Consider the following 25,310-nt stretch of genomic DNA (forward strand, 5'->3'; position numbering starts at 1 on the left):
TTATCATGAAAACGTGTCCGATTTTGTCAAATCCTTTTCTGATTTATTAAGATGATCCTGTGGTTTCTGTCCTTTATGAATATGGTGTATTACATCACTTGATTTTTGGTAAACTAATCTTGCATTACTTGGATAAATCTCACTTGGTCATATTGTATTATCCTTTTAATATGTTACTGGATTTGATTTGTTAATATTTTGCTGAGGATTTTTATCTACACTCATATGGAAGATTTGTAGTTTTCTTTTCTCCCGACATCTCATCTGGTTTTGGAATAAGGGTGATACTGGCTTCATAGTGTGAGTTGGAAAGTGATACTTCCTCCTTTGTTTTCTTGGAGGAATTTATAAAGAATTTATATTAATTCTTCCTTAAATATTTGGTCATACTTTGTTTTTTAACTTTTTCTATTTTTATATTTAAAAAAAAATGTAACTCCAATAGCATGTCCGATAGGAGGAAATGAATGTCCACCCATTCGCTCTGTAACAACCCTGAGATTAATCTATGGATCTATGATCCACAATGGTATTGTCAAAGTTTGAGTTACTCCCAGGGAAGAGAAAGTCCCCTAATTTGTCCTTAGAAGTTTCCCAAGTTTTAAAAAAAAAAAAAAAAGTAGAGGAATGATCTCGGTGTGAATAGCTGCTCCTGCAATCGCAGCTCTCTTCCATTTCTCCACTCCCTCCCCCGATGCCGGGTTCTGGGCCTGGTACTCTCAGATCTAATAAGTGACACTGGGGTGACTATGGCATCATCCCGCTTCCGTCAGCATCTGGAGAGGAAAGGGGGTTGGGCCGAGAGGGTCTCCCGGGCGGGGCGGAGGAGGAGGGAATTCAAAACACAGCCTCGCCCCTGGAACCCTCGAAGCAGCAACGCCCCTCGCTATAAATTTGTAGCTGCCTTCGTAGAGAATGATTCCAGCGCCTGTCAGCCAAGGGCGCCAGGCAGTGGGCGACTGAGCGCCTGGGCGGACGCAAGTCTAGCAGCTCTGCCGGCCCGAGGCGGCGATCCATGGGGAGGAACCCGAGCGGACCCCGGGAGTGAGGGCGCACCCCGCACCAGCGCCACCAGCTCGGCCGGACGTGGGCGCAGCGTCCCGAGTGGCGGTGAGTGGCGCGGACTGCCCCGCCAGGCTTGGGGGCTGGGGGCGAGGGTAGTCAGTTTCCTGCCAAGGTGTGAACTGCGGGTGCTGTGCCGGGAGGCTCCCGGGGACGAAGGCGAGAGCGAGCTTAGTTCCAACCGGCGCCCACCCCGAGCTGGAGGCCCTTCCCCAAATCAGAGGAGGCGCGTCAGAGTTGGGAAGAAACAATTTCAGCTTGTTTGCCGCACGCCCCAGAAATTTCATTCCGATTTGACACAACTCTATCGAGTACAAGCAAGGAATCTGCAGAAATGGGATGCAGCCAAATAAACTTTCTTCCCGACGCTTTTAGCTAACTCTTGTCTTTTAAATGTGACCTGAGTGTATGACTCCGCGGGGCGTCCATTTAAAAGTTGTGCCACTTCTAAAAGTGAAGTTGAGTGTCCCCTGCCTTCCCAGGCCTCGCACCAACACGGCTCACCTCCCCCATACCCCTCTCTGCAAACCATATCGGTGGGTCCTTGGCACGGGATGCCGTGCCTGCCCACATCGAATTAATTGGAGAGGGGAAAAACCGGGGCTTCTCCACACCCCAATCCCCACAGCCTTGGCCAGGGCACGTTTGTAACTGAGGGGGATTCTAGGAGAAGCTCTTCTGCTTCCAAGACTGAACAGAACCTCTTGCTGGCCCCTTCCCTTCATCCACCCCTCTACCTAGCACCCCATTCTCCAATTCTCTTAAATATCCAGCCCAATCTCTCCAAAGTGCCAGATGCTTCGTCTCCAGAAGCATCTCCTTCCCTGACTTTGGGCCCCCATTAGAGACCTGGCTATTGAACCCATCTGGGGCCTCTTTACCTAATCTTTGTTTGCTGATGGCTTCATTAAGAATCAAACACCCACTAGTGGCCCTCTGGAGCCCTCTCTTCTTTGTGAACGTTTGGGTGCCCACTTTCCCCTGGAATCACATTTTCGACCTGCTACATTTACTTCTAGTGTCATTCCTGGAAGAGAAAGTAACAATGAGGCAGGGAGGAAATCTGGCACCCTGCTGCTCTGTTTTATAACTTTTCTGAGCAACTTATATCTCCTCTTAAAGGTGCCTCATCCCCAACATGATTCTCTTGGTAGTTACCACCCAAGGATCCTGGGTCTCCAAGGTTTATTCTCCTTAGCATAAGCAGTAACACCTTGATAAGTCTTCTCAAAAAAGGACACTGTCTGTTTCCCTTGTCCCCTGCAGTGTTTCCCTAGCTCTAAAGGCCCCACCACGTGGATAATCTTTCCTCAGGCTGTGGTGGAGTCCACCACCCTTTTGGAAGACAGTGCAGGAGCAGCAGGGAAGCACAGAGAGCTGGGAATGGAGACTCCCACTTAACTGGCCATGTGCTGTTAGAGTTATTTCACAACTCTGAACCTCAAGGCCCCGCCTGTAAGTTTGCCTCCAGTGATAAAATTCCTTGATTCCTTTTGTTTCCTAGTTATTGCTTAAAAAAATAAAAGCCTAAAATAATTACCCTTTTAGCCCATGTCTGTGGTCCTCAAAACTGTCTAAATAGCTCTCCTGGTAAATTATCTGCTCTGGAAAATCATTAGGTCCAAGTGTCCATCCCCCAAATTAGAGTTGGCAGTTCCTACAACCTGGCTTAAGGCTCAGGGAGTGGCCCCAAGTTGCTAGATCTCAACATTTGTTAAAGTTTCATGATTGGTAGTGTCAAGTCTGTTATCTATTCTTTTTACCCCCTTTTTTTCCCCTGACTTCATTGTTCTTTGTGCCCATCATGAGGCCTTAATTTCTAGCTCGGTTCTTCTTTGATCTTAAACTGAATCAACTGCTCCATCATCCAGCTCGGAAGAAAACTGGTTTTCTTCCACTGATGCCAAAGGAAGACTTGTCTTCCTTGAGTTTTATAAAGTGTCTTTCAGTCACTGTTGCTTTGGCAATGCTCTGCATCCCAAGAGCTCTGAGCTTCCATCTCTCCTATCACTCTCTTGCCCTGCTTCAGGGTTCAAATTGTGACTCTGTGAATTGTTCAGGTTTCTTACTTCTTCGTTTTTCCTTTTCCTACTTTGGGTAAGAATTGTGTGTGTATACCTGTATATAATTTGGGGTGATTTTGCTGTTGCTGCTGCTTATTACTGTTGTTGTTGTTACTATGACTAATTGCTTGCCCTATGCTAGAGGGAAAATAATGAAAGAAAATTTAATCTGCTCCTTACCCAAAGCCCAGGTAAAATACTTAGCTGAGAAGGAGTTTGAAACTCACGGTTAAAATGCATGATGCACGTCTCCCATAGTTTTATCTGTGCTGTCACACTGTCCTTTTTAAAATGCAGCTGATAGTTGCTGTATTTTGCTCTCAAATTTGTTACAGGGACCAAGATCAAGTCCCATCACACTTAGATGTTTTGGCTGTCTGACACAGGCTCCTGGTCTTTAGCCCCAAGCTCGCTAGTTTACTTGGTCCTTTTCCTGCTCAGTCATGACTGAGCAATGCCAGAGATTCTCCCAAGTGAGCTAGCAAATTAAGAAATTTATTTAGAAGTTTGATGTAAATCCAAGTGTTGTGAAAATTAAAAAGCTGTCTTGAAGACAGACTGTGGCAATAAACAAATAAAGAGCCAGAGCAACAAAATATGACAAAGTATCCAAGGCTCGGTTAGGAACACTTTTCTCCCATGTTATCTAGCAAATTGGAAAAATCAGCTTTCCAACACATCACCACTGGAAAGTACTATTATTTTCTTTAAAATGCTTATAAGCTTTCTCTTTCAAAATTGCCTGAAGTCATTGGATTACATGTGTTTCTTTTCACATAAGTTTATTAAAACAGTATACTAAAGCTCCCATAAGCAAAAGTAAATTTTGTTCCATTTCCAGCCTTAATTTAGCTATCACTTTACATTTTTTATTCTTCATCATGATATGAATTTTAGCTACTAAAAATCAACTTTTCAGTGGCTTAATACACAAAGCCATCTTAAATCTAGGAGTATCTATAGGGATTTAAGGTACTATTCAAATGATTTGGCAAATGACTACCATTATCCTATTAAAGCTCTAAAATAAGTCACAGCAAAAAAATTACCTAAAGAGCTATAAATTTGCCAGATGTTTTGTTAATTGGTAGTTAATGACAAATTTGACAATTAGAAAATGAAATATATATCTATAACAATCATAAAAATGATAAGTGACTCTTAGCTGTGGTTGTATTAACATTAAAAGTTTTTCTATCTGATTTTGATTCTTTCTCTTGATAGCAGATGATCACAGAGGGAAAGAAATTCCCTTGACTATGAAAACCAAAATTTCTTTCAAAATATTTTACTAACAAAGAATGCACTATATACTGTAAATGCTGTACAACTGCTTTATACTATTGATACATTATTTTTATAGCTCAATTTAGAAGAGTTCATTTTTGTTTGTCTGGTTCCTAAATAGGTGCATCAGCTAAATGTCTTAAGTAGAAATAAGTGTCTAGAATCTGCCCGTTACGGTTTGATTTTTCTTCCCATACTCAAAAATATTTTAAATTGTATTGCCAATCTCATATTTAATTACTTTTCTAACACAAGTTGGAAAAATGGGTAAGAAATAGATATGCTTCATTTTTCATAATCTCATTGTGCCTTCACATTCCAAGTCCCAATTCTAGATGTCCTTAAAACTTAAAATCATAGAATTAATAATCATTCAGTTTGGGTCAACTTTTATGGGATTTCTTGTTCATTTTATATACATATAAGCTGCTTTGTTCTTCAAATGATGTTAAAATCTCATTTAGATCAATGAATTAAAGTACTTTGACTAGTGAACTTCAGATTAAGAATACTAGAGAATACACATTTGGTTCTGCACTTTTAAAGAGAGTTAATGATTGCTAATTTCCCCTCTGAGTTTTCTTTCGCTATTTCCCATTTTATATTAGTCAAAGCTCCTCTTATCTACCTTGGAAAATGAAGAATTATATCTATGAAATATATCAATAGTAGTAGAAGATAGAGGGAATTCAATGGATCTGAGTGATATTAGGCCCTGAGGACACACCGAAGTATAAAAATGGTCTTTGCCCTAGAGAGATGTTGGTCAAGCTAAGTACATATTTAGATATGGGTCTCTCTAATCATCTCAATGCCACTGGGGTGGGAAGCCATTTAAAAACAACCCTCCTCCCTCCTACCTTTCAGACTAGGGGGAATGTCTAATGTGGTTACATTGTTTGATTCTAGCCACTTCCATAATAACCACTACAACTTTCGTTTCCCCATGAGGTTATAACTCCTTTGATTGTATGCACCACACCCAACTGCATCCTCCTATTCTGTTACTAAATGCTCCACAAGTCACTTTCTTGCCTGTTTGTTTATGGCTAAAGCTATGGAAAACATTAAATACATTTTCAGATCCCTATATTGTAGAAGAGAAATGTTAGAGAGAAACCACTTCCTATTACACACAATAAAATGACTTAAAATTGATGCTTTAGTCTAATTGAGGAACTAAGTATTAATACCATTTTTTTAGTCTAAAGCTGTAATGTCAAGGGCAAGGTAGAGAAAAGAGTAAGAAAAGGAGAAATGAAAAAGAATAAAAGGTTGAAATATCAAATCAGTGGTTCTTCAGGCTTTAGAGAGCAAGTAAGGCAAGCATATGACAATCACCTGGGGAGCATTTTAAATCTGTACATATTGTCTACACTTCCCTTTTTCCTCCTTTCCCCATTTCCCCCTATTGAGAACCACCACATCTATTACAAGTTAGAACCAATCTTCCATAATTACCTCAAGTGTCCAGGTCCAGAGACTAGCATCATGGGCATCACCTGGAAGCTTATTAGAAATGCAGACTTTCAGACCCCACCCAGACTCACTGAATTACAATCTGCATTTTAACAAGATCCCCACATGATTCAAATGCACATTAAAGCTAAAGAAGCACAAGTGGACAGTACCTCTGGCTTGTTCAGAATGATTACCTAGAGGTTCTTTCCTTGGCTTTTTAATAAACTAACATTTTTAATAAAGCTAACATTTATTGAGCACATACAATGTGCCAAACAATATTCAGCCTTTAAATACTGTGTTTTATTTAATCCTCACAACATCCCTATATAATAGTCACTGCCTTACCCCCATCTTATAGATTGGGATACTGAGTAATAATGAGATAAGTAGCTTTCCCAGATGTGGTAACTCGTAGTCAAGATTTAAACACAAATGTTGATTCCTGTGCTCTGAGCCGCCACCCACACTGTCTGCTCTACACTAGGCTGCCTGCTTTTGAAGGCCAATTAATTATTTGATAATTTATTTAAAGTTATAACTGGAAATCAAGTTCTGTTTCCCTCATAGAAAAAAACAAGATGTCCTCCATTTTGGTTAACATTTGCCTGTCATCTTACCTTTAACTGTAATAATGAAGAATTCTAGAAATTCCTTCTTTAGTTGGGAAATAAATATGAAAACTATGACAGCCCATTATTTAAAACTTAAGGTCTGATATCTCTATTTTCCCATAACTTACCTGAAATTTACTTTTCTTTCTACTGTTTTGTGTTCTGATGAACCTTTTTTTTTTAAAGTTCTTGAATTGAACAAGACATTTCCTACATATATAAACTGTTCATCTTTCCAACTCAAATTATATATCACTTTCAGCTTTTAATATAAACACTTATTTACCTATAGGTATAGTTTACAAAACTTTAGTTGAATATAGTTACTCATCAGTCACTCTGCAAACAAGGGTGACTTATTTTAAGCCAGCGACTCCCCAAATGATTTAGTCTCTGAAAGATTTCTCCCAATGCGTATAGATTGAGAGCTGTCAGTTGGATCTGGTCAAATGTCTGTTGCTTTGACAGGGCCTCATTGATGTTGGTCAAAAGACTGAGGTGAGTCTGGGCTCCTTGTGATCATGTTTGAGAGGAGAGGTGTGTCAACGGGACTGAGCAGCCATGATTTTCTCCGTGATAAAGGGACATCCTTAGGAGACAGAATTTCACCAGCTGCTTAGATCTAGAACTTTCAGCAGTGCTAACAGTACAGCGTCTACCTTGTAAGTTATGGCTGAGGGCGAAATCAACCCAGCGATGCCATAAAGCCAAGTAGCAAGGGAACTCGTGCCCAGGAGACATCCTGCATATTAGCAGGCAGAGTTTCTTAGTGCTAATAAATGATAAAGTACTAGTGATTCTCTCATGACCCTTTACAGTCCTGCTTGTCTCACTAACCCCAAATATCTGTGACTGTGGCTGAATTTAATCTGCACCAGGTTTTTTCCTATATAAATTGAAAAAACATCTCACAGCATTTCTTCTAGTAAACTTCATACATTTACAATTTTATTATCACACACAATTTTCTTCACTTTTTGACCCAAACTCTTATTGTTATACAATTCAAATGCATCTTACATGCTTTCTGTGGGATTATGTGGGATGCCGCTAGAACAAGAATGTTCCATTAACCCAGCTTTAATAATCTAATTCTCTTTCCATTCAAATGATGTCACTTCACATAAAACACACTGTACCATGATGTCTTCCAGCACTTAACCTTCACACAGTTAATTACTGCCACTTTATCAGGAATGGAAAAGAATCTGATGTGATTCCTACGTAATGATTTCCTGAATGTGTCCTAGTGTTTGATCTACTGGGTTAACAGAATGGATTTTTGAGAGAAATACAAATCTACTCTTTTAAATTCCCATTACATTAAGCCACATGATGAAATATTATATAGTCATTATATATTTTTATATAAATATATTTTAAAACATTTAGTGACAAGGAAAGATAATCACAAGTAAATATAGCAACATATAAAACATAGATCGAGTGAGAGACTGTGTGTGTGTATGTGTTTGATAGATTCTTGTCAAGCTGCCATTAAGGTCTTACTTGGGTCACTGGTATTCTAATGAAAATAGTTTAGTTATATTAGCACTGATTTGTGAGTAAAATCACCGATATATTTTTTAAATGCCTGCATATTTGCGGAACAGATAAAAAACACTAGGAAAAATATATAACAAATCTTAAACGCTTTTGAGGATTATTAAGATCAAGGCTAAGATCAAAGGTGACTTTTTTCTTTCCCCCTTTTTTTTTTTGCATGTGCTTTCAAAATTTCCTATAATGAACCTCTATTATACTTCATACTTTCTGTTTATCTTGGAATTTCTTTTCCTTTCCTTCCAACTCACTCTAGATTTCAGATCGTAGACGCTACTGTTAACCCTCTGGAGAATGATACTGGCAAGTCAGCCCTGTCTCTATTTTTTTTGTCCCTAAGGTACACTAGAGCCTTACAAGAATCCACAGATTTTACACCAGAGTGGTATTTTATAGGAAGAATCATCTAATGGGAAAATCTTTGCTATAACAACAAAACCACCAAAAAATTGGGATAAAAATAGATCCTTCTAATGCCAAAATTCTCCTATATCTCCTGTATCACAATGTGATAGTAATAGCTGGCGTACATTGTTGTTTAAAAAAAAAAAAAAAGCAACCTCTACACAGCCTTCTTGAATAACTCTTTAACTTTAAAAAATTTCCTACTTAAAAAAATCCCCAAATCTATAATGAAAAATATTGATGAATTTGGCTACATTAAAAAAAAAAATTGAAATGGTTGTATATTAAAAAGCACCATAAACAAAGTCAAAAGATAAACAGGAACTTGGGAAAGCTATTTGCCACACATTACATGTAAAATGCCAATTTTCAACATGAGCTCTTTAAAATGAGAAACAATGAACAACCCAATGGAAAAATGAGCAAAGGCCATGACTGGGCAAACTAGTAGAAAAATGACTACAAAACATAAGAAAACAAAAAGAAGCTCAACCTCATTCATAACTAAAGAAATGCAAACCAAAACAAATATATACTTTTCACTTATCAGACAGAAAAAAATTTAAGATTTGATACAAGCCAGATTTTTGGTATCATAAATTCATGTAACCTTTATAGAGGACATTTTGTAAGTACCTTTCAAAAACTTAAAGTGTATAAACAATTTGCATCAACAATTATATTTGGAACTTATTCTACCTATATAATCATATAAGTACAAAAATGCAAATGTATAAATATGATCATTGGGCTTTTTTTTAAGCATCCAAAAAGGGAAATTGGAAAAAAAAAACAAAACAAAACAACAACCTTACAGCCCATAATAGGGGCTGGTTAAATAAATTATCATATTTCAGTGCAATGAATGGAATACTATATAGCTATTAAAATGAATGAGTTAGATTTATGTATACTGATGTAGAAAGTTCTGCTAGCATATTATTAAGTTTAAAAAAAAAGAAAGCAAGGCACAGAACATATAATGTATAAAATGAAAAAACATGGATATACACATTTATATGCATGTATATACATTTTTTAAAGTCCTAGAAGGGTACATAAGAAACTATTAGTAGTAAGTATCTCTGGGAAGTGGATCTAGAGAGACAGAGTTAAGAGACGTGTACTTTTGTTTTGTATGTTTCTGTAAGTTGACACGTATATCACATGCATCTATTACTTCAATGAAAGATTAAAACTGAAAACATCTTTTTAAAAGATTCTTTTTCAAAATTATGGTACAATAACACTTGTATAAGCTCTAGAATCATATCAAAGCTTAACTGTAAATTCCCAAGTAAAAATCTAATCTATTAGGATATTTCTTATATTTAGTAGTTATGTCTACAGAAATGCCTTAGAAGATGGCACTGTTTTTGACCCAGAAACATTCTTTTTCTCCTTCTCTAGTGTTCATGTATAAGGGCGTGAGGGAAGGTGTTGACTATAAGGAGGAACAGGACCAGGTCCCGTGACAGACAGCCACTCAGTAGAGCCCAAGTCCATATAAGGAAGAATATGTTCTTGATATCAACCAGATGACTTCATTACCTTTAAAAACTTTCTTAAGATGTAGTGTTAATGCTTATTTTATAAATTAGAAAATTAAAATCTGACCATATTCAGTGAGTCACATTAATCTTTTTTTTCTTTCCAGATTTGATACATGATAAATTGGTCTAAAATGGCTGAGGTTATATCTGAATAAGTCACTGAAGCCACCCCAGAAGGTCTGCATCCAGGTAAATGTCTTACACCTATAACGTTGTATCTGTCAGTAGTTTTCTCTAACGTGTCAACAGTGAAGGTAGCACAAAAAGCCACATATGCCGTTGTCAGGTGACAGAAACAGAGGAAGCAGAAAAGAATGAAGTTCCAGTCTTACCCCATCCCTTCCAATATACAGCTTAAAAACATATATATTAATATGATTTTCAATATAAACAGTGTCAGAATTACCAAGATATTCATGTATTGATGATAAACCACGTGACAGATTTGCAAACCCTTGGCGAGGATCTCCTCATGGTCATAGGCGATTGATCTGAGCATTGCGTTCCAAGCTACCTAGGGCTTTAGCAGGGCCAGGAGGGAAATGACTGTGCTGTCTCATCAGCCACCAAATGGGGAATTGGGGCTCTGTGATGCCCCAGCACTCACTTCTAGAGGCGGGCATATGTCTAAACACCATAAACCTTGAAACTACCTGCTCACCTTCAGAAAACCCGAATGTCTCGGAGCCTCATTCTTACAAAAGTCTCTCTTACTCCAATAAGATATAGGAAAAGGGCTCTGAAATTGGATATAGAGGTACCCTTTAATTCCCATGCAGTTTGACCCCCTGGTAGATGTGAGTCCTGTGGAGTCACATGGCGGGGCATTACACTCAGAACCTCAGAGGGCAACTAGAGACTGCTCTGTTGGTCCAACTCCTATCACATAGGCCTGTATGATATTTTTTGTAAAAAGACTCCTGGATTTACCCGGCTAGCAGGATTTTTTTCTTCTGACATAAATTCAGCTCAAAACACAAGCCCTCAGCTTCCCAAATTAACAGGGGAGACACTCCCTAGTTCCTCTAAGGAGAATGAAAAGAGTAGCTTGTCCCCTTCTGAATATGTTGTGATTGCACTTTATCAAAGTAGAAGGTAGATAAGATAGGTGGTGGGTTACATATGTTAGAGGCGACTAGTCTTTTTGATTGACAAGTAGGAAACACTTGCTGGAAGGCACTCCACAGTGGTGTTAGGCAACTATTTAGGACCGCTTTAATCTTGGAGACAAAAATAGTAACATTCTACAGAGTTCTGCCACTGGAAATCTGTAGGGGTTTTTTTGTGAGGTGTAGTTAAACCTAGGAAGCTGAGCTGTGCATGTTTCCAGCAAAAATCCAGCTCTGGAAAACGTACATTAAAATCTATTAAATTGGGCTTCCCTGGTGGCGCAGTGGTTGAGAATCTGCCTGCCAATGCAGGGGACGCGGGTTCGAGCCCTGGTCTGGGAGGATCCCACATGCCACGGAGCAACTGGGCCCGTGAGCCACAATTACTGAGCTTGCGCGTCAGGAGCCTGTGCTCCGCAACAAGAGAGGCCGCGATAGTGAGAGGCCCGTGCACCGCGATGAAGAGTGGCCCCCGCTTGCCACAACTAGAGAAAGCCCTCGCACAGAAACGAAGACCCAACGCAGCTAAAAATAAATAAATAAATTTTTTAAAAAATCTATTAAATCAGTTAGGAAGACACCAAGACTGGAAGCTTTCTTTTGCATCCTAAGAGTACTGAACAGAAGGAGCTCTTTGTCTGTAATACCCTGTCAGCCTTAGAGCAGAAGAATTGGGACAGTAATACGGGGGGTTCCTACTGGAAATGATTCTTAGACCATCCTCTCTTCTCCTGTATTTTGGAAGCCCCTCGGTTTCTGATTAACATTCCCATATTTGTAGCAAAATTTTCAAATAACTGTGACATTTTGCTTACAAATAAGAAAACACTGAACAAAAACATTGTGTAAAATTTTAAACTTTTTCAAACCTTTAAGGTTCAAATGAATGAGCAAAACATACTTAATTCTAAGAAGTTTTTTTTTGTTAAAGAACTAATGCCATACCAATGCTGCCACTAACTAGCAACTTTGCCTTTGGTTTCCTGTGAAAGAATCTTCAAGGCCCCATCCCAATCCATGGTCACTGTATTGAAATACAAAAAGTGTTTTCTAAGGGCCTTCTGAACTTTGTATTGTCACTTTAAAGCTTTCACCAACTTACAACTACAGAACTTTGATCTCTTATTGATTTAAACCAGTAATGTGTAAACAGCATTTCAGAGCTTGTTTTATTGAACCAAAAATATTTAGGTTGAAATCTACTTATGAAAAATGGGAAAACCTGGTTCGGACATAGAATAAAGAACATGTTCAGTGGCTTAAAATCTTTGGTAACCATTTGCCCCATGTGGCTATTTAAATTAATTATAACAAATGAAATTAAAAACCGAGTTCTTCAGTTGTACTAGCCACATTTCAAGTTCTAGATAGACACAGGTAGTTAGTGGCTACTGTATTGAATAGCAAAGATATAGAACATTTCTATCACTATGGAAAGTTCTATTAGACAATACTATCATAAACAAATTATTAATAATGCAGTGGACTTCCACTGCTACTTGGCAAGAAAGTTTTGTGCTCTTTTATACTTATTTGGAAATTTTTAAATATTTTTTAAATTCCAGTTTTCTCAGTTGTAGGTTATCTGGTGTATAGTTAGGTCTCACAAGCCCCTTTTTCTTTTTCCTATTTGCCTGTTAAAATATGTGGAATTAAATGTTTTACTTAAATATTTATTTAAATATTTTATGTACTCTTCTAAAGTTAGAGGTTTTCGTTTCCTTAAAAATTGTGAAAACTGGTACACACAATTATGTTGAGCTAATACATGGCTGTTGGCTTTTTTACCTGAATCATTGACATCTCCAAGTAAGAAAAACTAGAAAAGATGTAGGATCATTTTTAAGGCCAATATTTTTTCTTTATTGTTGATATTCTGTAAGATTTTATTTTTCCTACAATGATAGATGTGTCTCAATTATACTGACTTAACTAAAGTTGATTTATGTTTTTTAAGCAATTGGAAAGCCAAGCAAAATAACTAATAGATCATTTATTTCTTTTTCTCTTTTTTTATGGAAATGTGTAATATTTTGATTTCAAAATTGTATGTATCACAGATAACAATATTTTGTTTATCATTTTAAATAATATAATCACCCCCTTTTACAGTGTATTCTTAAACTTCTTAGTCACGATTTTTCCACTAATACAATCCTGTTATTTAACATCAGTCTCAATTACTTTCCAGTCACTTATACCTAGTAGTTCAATTAAATTTGGTTCCTGGACTAATGGTTGTACGTTACACAAGGCAAGAAATTAAAAACAAACTTATCTTTGAGTTATTGAAGTATCAAGGATTTGAAATAGCTATATAACTAGCTGAGAAAAAGGTGTATAAATATCCAGCCAATATTCCCTTTACAGATTTAATAGTATCATTTTTCAGTGAAAGCATAAATAATAGAAGTTTGGACCCAGTTTGGAACTGTTAAATATGAATCCGAGTCTTACCAATGAAAAAAAGGCAAAGTAAAGGTTACCCACTTGTGGAGTTTTTTTTTTTTTTTCCAATAAACCAAAAAATAGCTTGCTTTATAGAATAACAGGTTTACTCCAAATAACCTACTGTTCACACAGTTTATCTACAGTAACATTGTTCCTAGGTTTAAATAATATAGCTAGATATGCTCAACATACAACTATGTAGGAGATTCTAATTTAAATTGGATTACTATTAATACTTTTAACAATTAAAAGAGCTCAGAGAATTAGCCTCTAAATTTAGAGGTTCTGTTTTGCTGGCAGGAAGAACTTTTCACTAGTACCAAAAGTGCTGTCATCCTCTCCCTTCAACTAGCTAGTCATTCCTTTTAAGACTCTTGAGATGATTTGGATGTAGAGGAGTCATTTTTTTTTAATTCCAGGAAGATCTAAGATATCTCAGAAATGGAATAGGACAGTGCAGACCTGGCAGAAGGTAACCAGTTATCTGGAACTAGGTCTTTGGCATCTTTCCAGATTTGGAACAAAATACTGGACTCTCCCTGGGCATCCCTGAGACAGCAGGAGCAATGTCATACCGCAAGTCCAAAATCCAATCAGGAGCAGCCTTCCTTCTCCTCTTATCCAGGCAAAGCCAAAATACTTCTGCACACAGCATGGGCCACCATAAAAAGCAAACAAAGCCACTGTAGATAAAACCAGGCAGTGGGTAAGGCTGTCTTTTGACCTAGAGTCTGAACCTTGGCTCCTCAGCGATGCTCCAGGCCAAAGAGCAAGAACAAGATGGGCATTTTGCTGCCTCTTGGTCCCTCCAGTGCGGTCAGTGTACACAGCAGGAGGATAAAACAACTCAGTATCTTCCTTAACAATGCAAAGAAGGAAATCCAACCTGCTTTGGCAGTGTGAAAGCAATGCAAATTTGAGTCATTGATGACGATAGCTTCTTATGTGATATAGAAGTTTATTCTGTAACACTAATGGCCCAGCCATATTTTATTCAACTCTAAACCATTAATGAACACTCATCTTCATTTTACATAGAACATATTTATCTATACACAACTGAACAAATAGGGAATGTTGGAAATGGCCCTGTGAGAAGTATTGGCCCACAGTGCATCTGCTTGGTTTGGGGCAACTGAAGTAGTTAGTACAGGCTCCCTCTGGATTTCTGCTAGAATTTTGATTTAATTAGATCGATGAATTAGACACATAGCATCTGAATTAAAGAGTGAGAAATACAATATGAACCAATTAAGTGAAGGAAAAATTTACTATGAATAAAATAATAAATGTCAATAAATTTAAAAATTGACTTTAGTTTCCTTTATATGACAAATGTAACAGACCTAATTTGACATCTTAAAATGAAGAGATCTATTTGTAATCTATTTTGTGATTTTTATCTTCTTAGGAGTATGTTTTGATATCTTTAACCTTCATATTTAATTTTTTTTTCTTTATCAGTTTCTATGGTGTAAACATCCATCAATCCATATTGGTTGACATATATATATATATATATATATATACACATATATATATGTGTGTATATATATATCTCAAGAGAAAGTAATGCTGCAATCCTTCTCGGCAATTTATTCTGACAATTAAGAACCCTTAAGCTAAATAGAATAATTCATTTCACAGGAAACTCTTATTCAATATGTATAATTAGTTTTAGTTAACTTTATTAATGAAATGTTGCAAATCAATTAGGTTTGCAATAATCAGATCCTGAGGACCCAAGAGGGGCCATTTCCCTCACAAGAGGGGAAGGTGATATACAATTTAGTTGGGAAGCAAATGTAATTAGATTTGATCAGTTGAGGATTCCTGTCCTGATGTGGAATTAGGCACATACCCAAGCCTGAGTTTATAGTTGGAAAGAGGTAGAAAAAACAGCATGACTTAGAAAAATGTCTTCATGGTCCTATTGACCACAAACTAACAGCCAAAGTGGGCCTTTGAAACCACAGGTAGACAGGTTTTCTTCCGACAGGGCTATGTTTACATTTGTTTTTCAAATCTGAATGCCTTTAAGTAGAAGAGTACATGAACTCAACTATTTGTCACTCCTTAATGGCCCTTCACGCATTTATCTAACCGCCTAAATCCTGATGGCATTTCAGTTTGCAACTATTGTAACCTAGAAGTTTATTATTGAACAGGTGTGGGGTAACCCTGAAGTTTCTTTCTTCTGACTCTAAAATAAGAATATCAAAGAAATGTCATGACAGTAAAAAAGTCTTCTGAATGAAAATTATATTAAACACAAGGTATTCCTATTTAGGGCTGCAGTTTGCAACAGATTCTGCTGTTATTCACTCAATAAGTATTTTTATTGGACTCCTACATGCCAGTCACTGTTTTCAGCATTAAGGACAAAGTGTGAGCAAAGCAGACAAAAATCCCTACCCTCATAGAACTTACATTCTAGTGCATGTAGACAGAAAAACAAGTAAAGTATATATGTTGGATGGCATGAATAATGGAAATAGAATGTGGAAGCAGTGAGGGAGAAGGGTGCAGTTTTTAAGGGGAGTTTAGGGAAAGCCTGCTTAGTAAGAAGGAAGGAACTATGTGGACATCTGGAGAAAGATGACTGTATGGAGAGAGCAGAGCAAATGCAAAGGCCCTGAGGCAGCACTATACTGGCATATTCAAAGCACAGCAAATAGGCCAGTATCCAAAAAGCCAGTATTGAAGGGTATAAACTGACAGGTAGACTAGAGACATATTTAGAATGGATGCTAGAAGAGGGGAACAAATGAAATTTTTAAACTGAAATGGTTTAAAGATTGAAAATGCTTTGAAATATAGTGAAATATTTTCACACAAGAGATTTTAAAAAGAAGTCAGGTCCATGATTCAATCCCCAGTGACTGGTTCAGTAGCCATCATAGTCAGGGGCTACGTCTAGAACTCTAATCACTAAAAACCTGCATTTGATGTCAGTTCCTCCTGGACAACCAAATGACTTGTTTGGCACCTTTGGTATACCCCAAAAACATTTTGCCTATCACTGACCTGTAATCCCATGTCTCTGGGCCTGAAAATAAAACTCCCTGTAACAGAGTCAGTGGTGCACGACATTGCCATTAGATTATTTTTAGTGAAAGCTTTGCCTCCTGACACACATACACTGATGAACTTAATAATTCCTGGGGCTACCACTGAATGCAAAATGACTTCATATACTGGTTATTCCATTTAAATTATTTTATCTTCAAGTCCAACAAAAAGAAAATTCTAAATAAAAAGATACATTTGGGATTGTATATGTGGCATCCATCCACATATAACTGAAATAAAATTATTTAATGGAAAATTTCAAATTCAGCCACCTCTAAATATGTAAGATAGTCTGAATGAGAAGGAACAATTCTGACTTTGTATTATTTTTTAGTGGTAGTGTTTTCTCATAATCCCATGCCTTTTTCCTGTCCTGCTATTCTTCAAGGTTTCCTAATGAGAATTAGAGAACAGGCATATTTAACAATCTGTATTTGCAGGTTGTAAACAAGAAAATGAAGACTAATAGTTTCTCTCCTGCTAATTTGATTTTCTACAGCTCCTCTCCTACCAGCTTAGGCAAAGGACTTAGTTACTATTTCCAGCAGATGGGGCCAAGGAAAAGACAATCATCTGTGATGTCATGCTTCCCCCAAATAGGCCAGCTGCCTTTCAGGCCTCGGTTAGAGACTTCCCCAAAGTAAGAAATGAGAAGTGATCATGAACCGAATGAGGAAAAAATGCAATTTCCTTTATTCTAGAAAAACAGTACTCAGTGGCTGGTTCACAATGCTACAGTAAAACATTTTCATACATTTCTCCTGCACATGTGGAGAGTTATAAGGTATGCACTTAGAAGTAGAAATGCTGATTTGATTTCCAAAGTGGTGGTGATAGAAGGAGGCTTCTGGAAACGGGGTTGTGCTGAGTTGACAGAAAGATAAAGGATTCAGTCCTTAACTGGTAATATGTGACTGGCTCTCTAAGCTGAAATATAACCCAAAAAGAACTTCTTCTGGTACAATTCCAGGTCCCAGGGCTAGTTAATAGTACAAATAGTTATTTATATACAACTATACAGGAACGTATTTCCCAGGACCCCTCTTATCATTGACATCTCATGAAATCAGCCCTGCAAAAGAACTAACATTCTGAGAACATACAACACGTAACTTTAAATGAGGAAATTTCCTTTTCTCATGCAAAAGCATGAAAGTTGGTTTGAATTGACATGGACTTCTGTAAAGGCGAGGGCCTGTGATTTCAGGAAGCATGTATCTCTTTTGAAACTCTAGAGTGTCCTTGGAAATTGCTGCATAAAGGCCAAACTGCCAAAGTCTAGTCCTTCTCCTCTGAGTAAAATCTTTTAGTTGTAGGTCAGTAGCTGGTCTTTGTTCTCCTCAATGCCTGTTGCAAAACACCACAATTTTCATTCTAAACCCCAACAGTATTAAGAAGACAAGTTGAGTTAAAATAATGCCTGTAATTTAACAAGTATTCTGTCCCTAATAAAAAGCTAGTTAGTCACAGCTTCCTTCAAATTCATCTCCCCCAGATTTTTCTCCTGAAAGGAGATACTAGACAGCATTTTAGGGAAAACAAACTTTTTTCAATTGCTAAGGATAAGGTAATAAATAAAAGGGTTAAAAATAGATGTCAATCGCTAAGGATAAGGTAATAAAAGGGTTGAAAATAGATGTCAATCGCTAAGGATAAGGTAATAAAAGGGTTGAAAATAGCATTTTAAACATCATGTTTTTTCTTTAAATTCCCTGAGGTTGAACAGATTCTTAACTTCATTTTTTTAACTGCCCTGAAAATAGTTTGTCTCTAGTTGACTCGTTCAGGGCAATGTTATATCTTCTTAATCTAGTAGAGTCACAAATTTAAGTCATCATCCTGAGCAAGTAATTGAAATGGTACAATCTTCTCACTCAAAAAATATAAAAAATAAAAAATAAAAAATCCAGGAATGAATCATCCTTAAAACTCTCCCAACTTGCAGTCTAGTTTCATGGGTGAAAACTTTGGGAGACCAGTTTGGGAAGCAACCAGAGCCTGGTAGTTTCATACACTTGATCTTATCACCTTCTCACAACAACACTTAAAAGTAACTAGGATTAAAAAAATAAACTTGTTATTTAATATGGTAATAAAGTGTTTTTATGTGGAAAAATAAATAAATTAAATAAAATAAAGTATACCTCAGTAAACCTGAAAACAAAAAAGTAACTAGGATTATTGCCATTGTATTATATTGCTATTTTTTTAAATGCAGACACAAAGAGAATGTAATAGTTAACATCTATTAATTGGACACTTAGTTGGGTCAGGCACTGGGTTAGTGACTTTATCTCCATTTTCTTACTTAATTCACAAAAACAAAACAAAACAAAACAAAACTACAAGCTAGGTTTTCTTATTGGCTTCATTTTTTCACAGACAGTGAGTCTAAGGGGCCCATCTTGCTAACCAATACCAGGACAAGAACTGGAATTTTGGGCTGACTCCAAAGCCCTCGTTCTCATTTCTCTCCCAGACGTAACCCATCAAATTCTTCAAAGCCTGAGATCTTCCTTTTTTTCGATTAACTGCTACACTAGCAGCATTTTTTTTACGTATATCTATACAGGCGAACACTGTGCTAATATTTAATTATAGGTTTATACTGATGTTGGATGCAAGTATAAGCTAGCATCATTTTGAATAATAGTAGAAGAGTCAGGAGCTCTGAAAAGTAATGTTCAGGATTGGGTAAAGCAGATATTTTTGTCACATTTCAGTGAGAAAATTAATTCATATGCCACCAGCCATTTGCAGAAATGCAGCAGGAAATGAAAAACTTAACTACTTTAAATAATGTGGTCTGTAATACAAATTATTGCACTGTGAATTAGTTTCCTTCTGCTGTAGAACTGATCATTTGGATTATATAGACAAGCGGTGCAAGACATTACTAAAATTATCCTTGAATCCTAGCTTTGAGATCTATATAAAACACTAGGCAGTTTGCCTGAGAATACATAGAAAACACTTTTTTAAAGGATTGGGATGGGTTATTTTCCCTTCTGTAAAATATTAGCCTTTGAAATGAACTCAGCTGATCTGCTAAATAACATTTGCAAATTGTTGTGTTTTAATAAAGTGACAGACTGAGAGAGAAGCCACACTAGACCTGCTTATGATTCGGGAGGTGTTACAGACCAGGAACATTATGCAATAATGCCTTTTTTTTTTTTTTTTTAAGATTTATTTTTTTATTGATTAATTGATTGATTGATTGATTGCTATGTTGGGTCTTCGTTTCTGTGCTAGGGCTTTCTCCAGTTGTGGCAAGCGGGGGCCACTCTTCATCACGGTGCACGGGCCTCTCACTGTCACGGCCTCTCTTGTTGCGGAGCACAGGCTCCAGACGCGCAGGCTCAGTAGTTGTGGCTCACGGGCCCAGCCGCTCCGCGGCATGTGGGATCTTCCCAGACCAGGGCTCGAACCCGTGTCCCCTGCACCAGCAGGCAGATTCTCAACCGCTGCGCCACCAGGGAAGCCCCAATAATGCCTTTTAAAAGAAGGGAGCCACTTAGCTTTACACCTTGCCTGGCAACAAATGTAGCCACTTACCCCAAACTCAGGGGTAATTAGCATCTATGAAAATCCAGCATCTAAATCCCAAACCCCTGGCGCAATACATACTCAGTAAATTACAGTCTTTTACCTCTAGTATTTTCAACAATTCCATTTAAGTATGTGAATATATGAGTGTGTGGTGTTTTAGGAGGCCTGCTCTATAATGCTATGGAAAGATTTCATCACTATTAATCAGGTATGCAGTAAATGGGACACCTCATTTTTTTGATTTCTGGAAGGCTCAGAGCCTTTGCTGCTGCTGGCAGAAGGCAGACCCAAATGCGCTACGCTAGTGAAAAATCCCCGGCAAACATGGAACCCAGTGAAAGTTTGGGAGACGCAACTTGCTGTCGCTACCACTGGCAATCATCACCACTATTACAGCTTTAATCAGGCAAGCCCAGGCTCATGCATTTGTTTATAAAGTTGCAGCAAAGCCTTATAAATTAAGCCTGAAAGAACATTAAGTTTTAGTCTACTCTTGGATCAACAAGAAATTCTTATTTAAAAACCTTCATAAAAGTAGTCAAATTGGTGTTTTAAGAACTAAACAGAATTACATTGCTTTAACTTTTCTTTTGTTGCAATAGGAAAATAAATGCTTTAAAAATTAAAGTTAAAACACAGAGATCTTAAAATATGTTGGGGGAAAAACTATTTTACAGAAAATAAATTTGTCTCCTGGATTTGTAACTGGCTGTTGATTTCCGTGTTTCTGAGTGTGAAGGTGTACTGTCTCCTAGACAGAGCAGGGAAGACTTGGTACCCTTCTGAATGAAAGGGTTCCTATTAGCTTTTCTCCTTCATTTCCTAAAGTGTTGTGATTTTTATTCCCTGGTGTTATGTTTTTAAAAGATTTTAAATCTTAAAACATAGAAATAGGTGTTGAAATTGAGAGCTGAAAGTCTCAACCAGTTGGGTATGATTTTTTAAAATAGGTAATACAGACCTCTAGTGGTTGAACAGTTTGAAAGCCTCTGCAAGAAGAGGAAATTGTGCATCAGGTGCTTGCATTTTAAAGAGGAAAAACTGTTGCTAGTTACAATTACAATGCAAAATTCACATAGTTCATACAAATCAAAAAAAGGTAATACTGTGCAGCAAGGGAAGATGGAGCACTTCTCATCCTTTTAGGTGCTCTCAATTCTCCCAAAACAAGCAAGGACCCCTCCCATCAAAATCCCAGCAAGAAGTCTGGATCTGTATTGGGTTTCCTCTGAAAGATTAACGTCCAGTTCACTTGTTATATGAATGGAGCTGGCAGATATTTGCGTTATGTAAAAATAGATTTTATTTTCCTTGGCACACAGTTTTGCCTCAATGAGACTCTTCTTCCTCTAAACTCCAAGGGCTCCGCGTGAAAATGCAGGAGACTCTCACACAGCCACTGCTTGCCTGTCCTCTCCCAGGTTCTCTCCATGGGGACAGCCACACTCCACTGGACTGGGGCTCAGTGACTGGGGTGGTTCTCCATCTCTATGAGGGGCAAACTATTGGATCCATGCACAAGCTTCGGTGATTATTAAATGTCTCTCTAGACCAGCGCTTCTCAAACATGAATAGATACACAAACCACCTGGAGAATCTTGTTGACATTCAGATTCTGACTCAGTAGGTGTGGAATGGGGCCTGAGATTGCTTTACTAGAAAGCTCCCAGGTGATGCTAATGCTGGCATCCAGGACCACAGCCGGGAGTGGCGAGGAGACGCTGTAACATCTCTAATTTTTTATTACACTTTGTGTGTCACTCATTTCTTCATCTTTCTCTTCTTTTTTACTTCAATGGCATCTCAAAATTTAATCTTTGACTTTATATAACTTTTAAAGTTCTCTTTCACTTGACTATGTACAAAAATCTCTGGGAACCTGTTATTCAAGTATTGTAAAGTTGATCTTACATTTTAAGAATGGATTCAGTGTCATCTGTTTAGTTTGGTGAGTTCATGGTGGTTGTGAGCACCTCTCTAGCACTTGAAGTAATTAGGCATTTGTAACCACAATTAAATACCTGATTAGCCATACTGGGAGAGTGGGTGAGATCAGGTTTTGTGCGTGCTGAAAAACTACTAAGGGCCCAAGGTAATATCCACATCGTAAAATCAGGCAGAATAAAAAGCACAAGCTGAAACCCTTAAGAGTCAACAGATCAGAGTAAAATATGGGAAGAACATTTCTCAGACAAAATCCATCATCTAAATAAGTTCCTATCATGGCATGTTATCAAGCTTAATTTTGAAATCCATAATTTTAGAACTTATGTCATGGGCTAGTCTTGAAAAGCCTCTTGCAAACTTTTAACATCCAGTTTCAAATCAAAAATAGTATATTAACAGGCTGTAGCATGGAGGGAGTACATAAATTATCATCATTGCCCTGCATGAACAGTAATTCACAGATTTGGCTCAGACACGACTTAGATGCAATAATTAACTATGTATATAGTACTTAACAGTATAAAAGTAATTAATCTAGCTGCCTCATACTGGTTTGGCCTAAATAAACATGTAATAAAAAAAAGCCATACGATTTTATTATTTTTTCACTCACGTTACTACTTTAGTAAGTTGGAATTTTAATATGGCAGAAGAAAGATATATTTCCCATAAAAAAATAACACTTTCTTTTCAAATGTTAAAGTACAACTATAATCTGAATGAGTTCTGTTTATAATTGTGCACAGATGTTCTCAATTAATAGTATTATGCATTCTGCTTCACAGGAATTTGGCAAACATGATTATTTTAAATTATGGTGTACATAAGAAAAAAATCGATTTTTTTAACCACAAGTCACATAGACTCTGTTGAGGTACTAGAGTTGTGTGGCGGTGTAGCTTTGGCAAAATGTTTCAGATAAACTTGTTTTTTGCCCCATGGGTTCTGAGAGGAGACAAGTGGCCTTTGGCTTATAGACCCTTCATCAGCAGGTCCACAAGGTAAAGGGCAGGGTCATTAGTTGGTATGTGGGCAAAAAAATAAGGCAAGTATCCCTGTTTGGGCAAGAGAAAAGAGCTCGGGTGATTTCTGTGAGGGAGAAAGAGGTGCACCTCATGCAGGTCTTTTTTTAAAGTCCACTCTCAACGTATGGCTGCTCCTTTGCCTAATCTTTTTTTTTTTTTTTTTAATATTTATCTATTTATTTGGCTGCTCTGGGTCTTAGTTGCAGCACATGGGATCTTCATTGTGGCACATGGGATCTTTAGTTGCCGCATGTGAACTCTTAGCTGCAGCATGTGGGATCTAGTTCCCTGACCAGGGATAGAGCCCAGGTCCCCTGCATTGGGAGTGCAGAGTCTTAGCCACTGGACCACCAAGAAAGTCCCTCCTTTGCCTAATCTTATAGACTATAACATGTTCTATATGACTCCATTGCCTAATCATTATATTATTATCCCTATTTCATGAATAGACAAAGAAGAGGAGAGGAAGCTAAGTAATTCTTCCAAAATTAAATAGCACACAAGATGTAGATCAAACTCAAACCCAGAGACTTCTACTTCCAGCCAAGATGGAGTGAGAGAGATTTACTGTCTTACAAAAACAACTACTAAAATATTATATATATATACGAATATGTACATAATATATATATGAATATATATGAATATATATGAATATATATATATATATATATATATATATATATATATGAAACAATGATTTTCAAGACAGTGGACACCAGGCAGCAAAGGACAGTAGTCTCTGAGGGATAGGAGACAAATGAAGTGAGCCCCAGATCACTGCCTGGAGAAAGTTCCAAGCCATGGCTCAGAAAGGATAATCCAGAAGGAGCTCCCAGGTCTCCCTGAGCTGAGGAGATGGAGCTGGGGGTCCAGAGAGGCAAGGAGCTAGAGTTCACAGAGCAGAGTACCAGACACTAGAGAGCTTAACAAAGAAAGAGCATGGAAATCTGAAAGGTGCCCCCTGTGTTTCAGTGCATGTGAGTGAGTAATCACCCAGAAGAATTAGAGGGCCCACACTGCAGAGATCATCCAGAGCCAGAAAATAGTTGTTGTTCCCACGAGCCAGAGGGGTAAAACTCATAATTCATGGGACATCAGGTAGCATATTCAGAAGGGTTTTGCCTCAAGAATAGGAAAAAATTAGACTAAATGCTTCTCTGGTCCCACCTAACAAAGCTTAAAAGCCAGATCTGAAGGAATCAAACTGTTTGCAAGTAATTTAACTGCTTCCCAGAACAAAGCTGGAGAATTTATATAGGAATACAAAAACATCCAGTATCCAACAAGGTAAAGTTCACAGTGTTTAGCCTCCATTCAAAAATTACCAGGCATGCAAAGAAGCAGGAAAATAAAATCCATAAAAAGAAAAAAATCAATTAATAGAAACAGACCTAGTAACGACACAGATGATAGAATTCGTTTACAAAAAGGCCATTAGATGACTATAACTGTATTCCATATGTTCAAGAAGCTAGCGGAAAGTCTGAACATATTGAAGAGACATGGACACTATTCAGAAGTCTGAAATAGAATTTCTGGAGCTGAAAACTCAAAGCAAGACTTCAGACACTATGACCATGTTCCTTCCACTGCCCCCACCATATTCTTCCCTGGATCATGAGTTTGATCCCAGTGGCCTCATGCTTACTACTTGCTTAATACTGAAATTCCCAGATGAATACTTCCTTTTAAGAGGGGTTCAGCATCTGAAGACAACAGACTTCCTGAAGGGCTCCACATGGGCCCTTTCCCGCCCCACTTTGACTCCCCCGCCCCCGAGGCCCTCCTCTGGCCCGTGGGGCAGGTGGCACCACTGTCTGTGGGCTGACACTCCACGCTGGCATATGGACTCCTCGGTAGAGTAGCGGCCAGCGGTCCTCAACGTGGCACCTTCTGAAGTATAAGAAAGTTTACATTATCAGACCGCCATGTTCCATCTCGATTTTCCATCTCACTTGAAAACGCTACAGTTTGAAACGGCATGAAATTTGTTCTCTTCACCCAAAGTACAATTCAAATGGAAGTTAGTATTGATACTTTTGAAGCTCCCCACCCTTCCCATCCAAGGCACTATGTATAAAATCACGAACTGTGTTCTTCCAGCCAATGAAGCGATTAACCAAAATGTACATGTTGTCCTTTT

General features: G+C 37.8%; 1 protein-coding gene across 2 annotated transcripts in view; it reads left to right on the top strand.

The window, feature by feature from the left end:
* The first annotated feature begins 870 nt into the window (after positions 1-870).
* Positions 871-25,310, top strand: part of AGTR1 (angiotensin II receptor type 1) — a 44,516-nt gene continuing 20,076 nt past the window's right edge. For both annotated transcript variants that reach the window (XM_007188108.3, XM_007188107.2), the window contains exons 1-2: positions 871-1,110; positions 10,113-10,197. The gene's annotated coding sequence lies outside the window, so the exon portion shown is untranslated. The remainder of the gene's footprint in view (positions 1,111-10,112; positions 10,198-25,310) is intronic.

This window comes from Balaenoptera acutorostrata, chromosome 4 (genome assembly GCF_949987535.1).
Source record: "Balaenoptera acutorostrata chromosome 4, mBalAcu1.1, whole genome shotgun sequence".
NCBI classification, from domain to species: Eukaryota; Metazoa; Chordata; class Mammalia; order Artiodactyla; family Balaenopteridae; genus Balaenoptera; species Balaenoptera acutorostrata.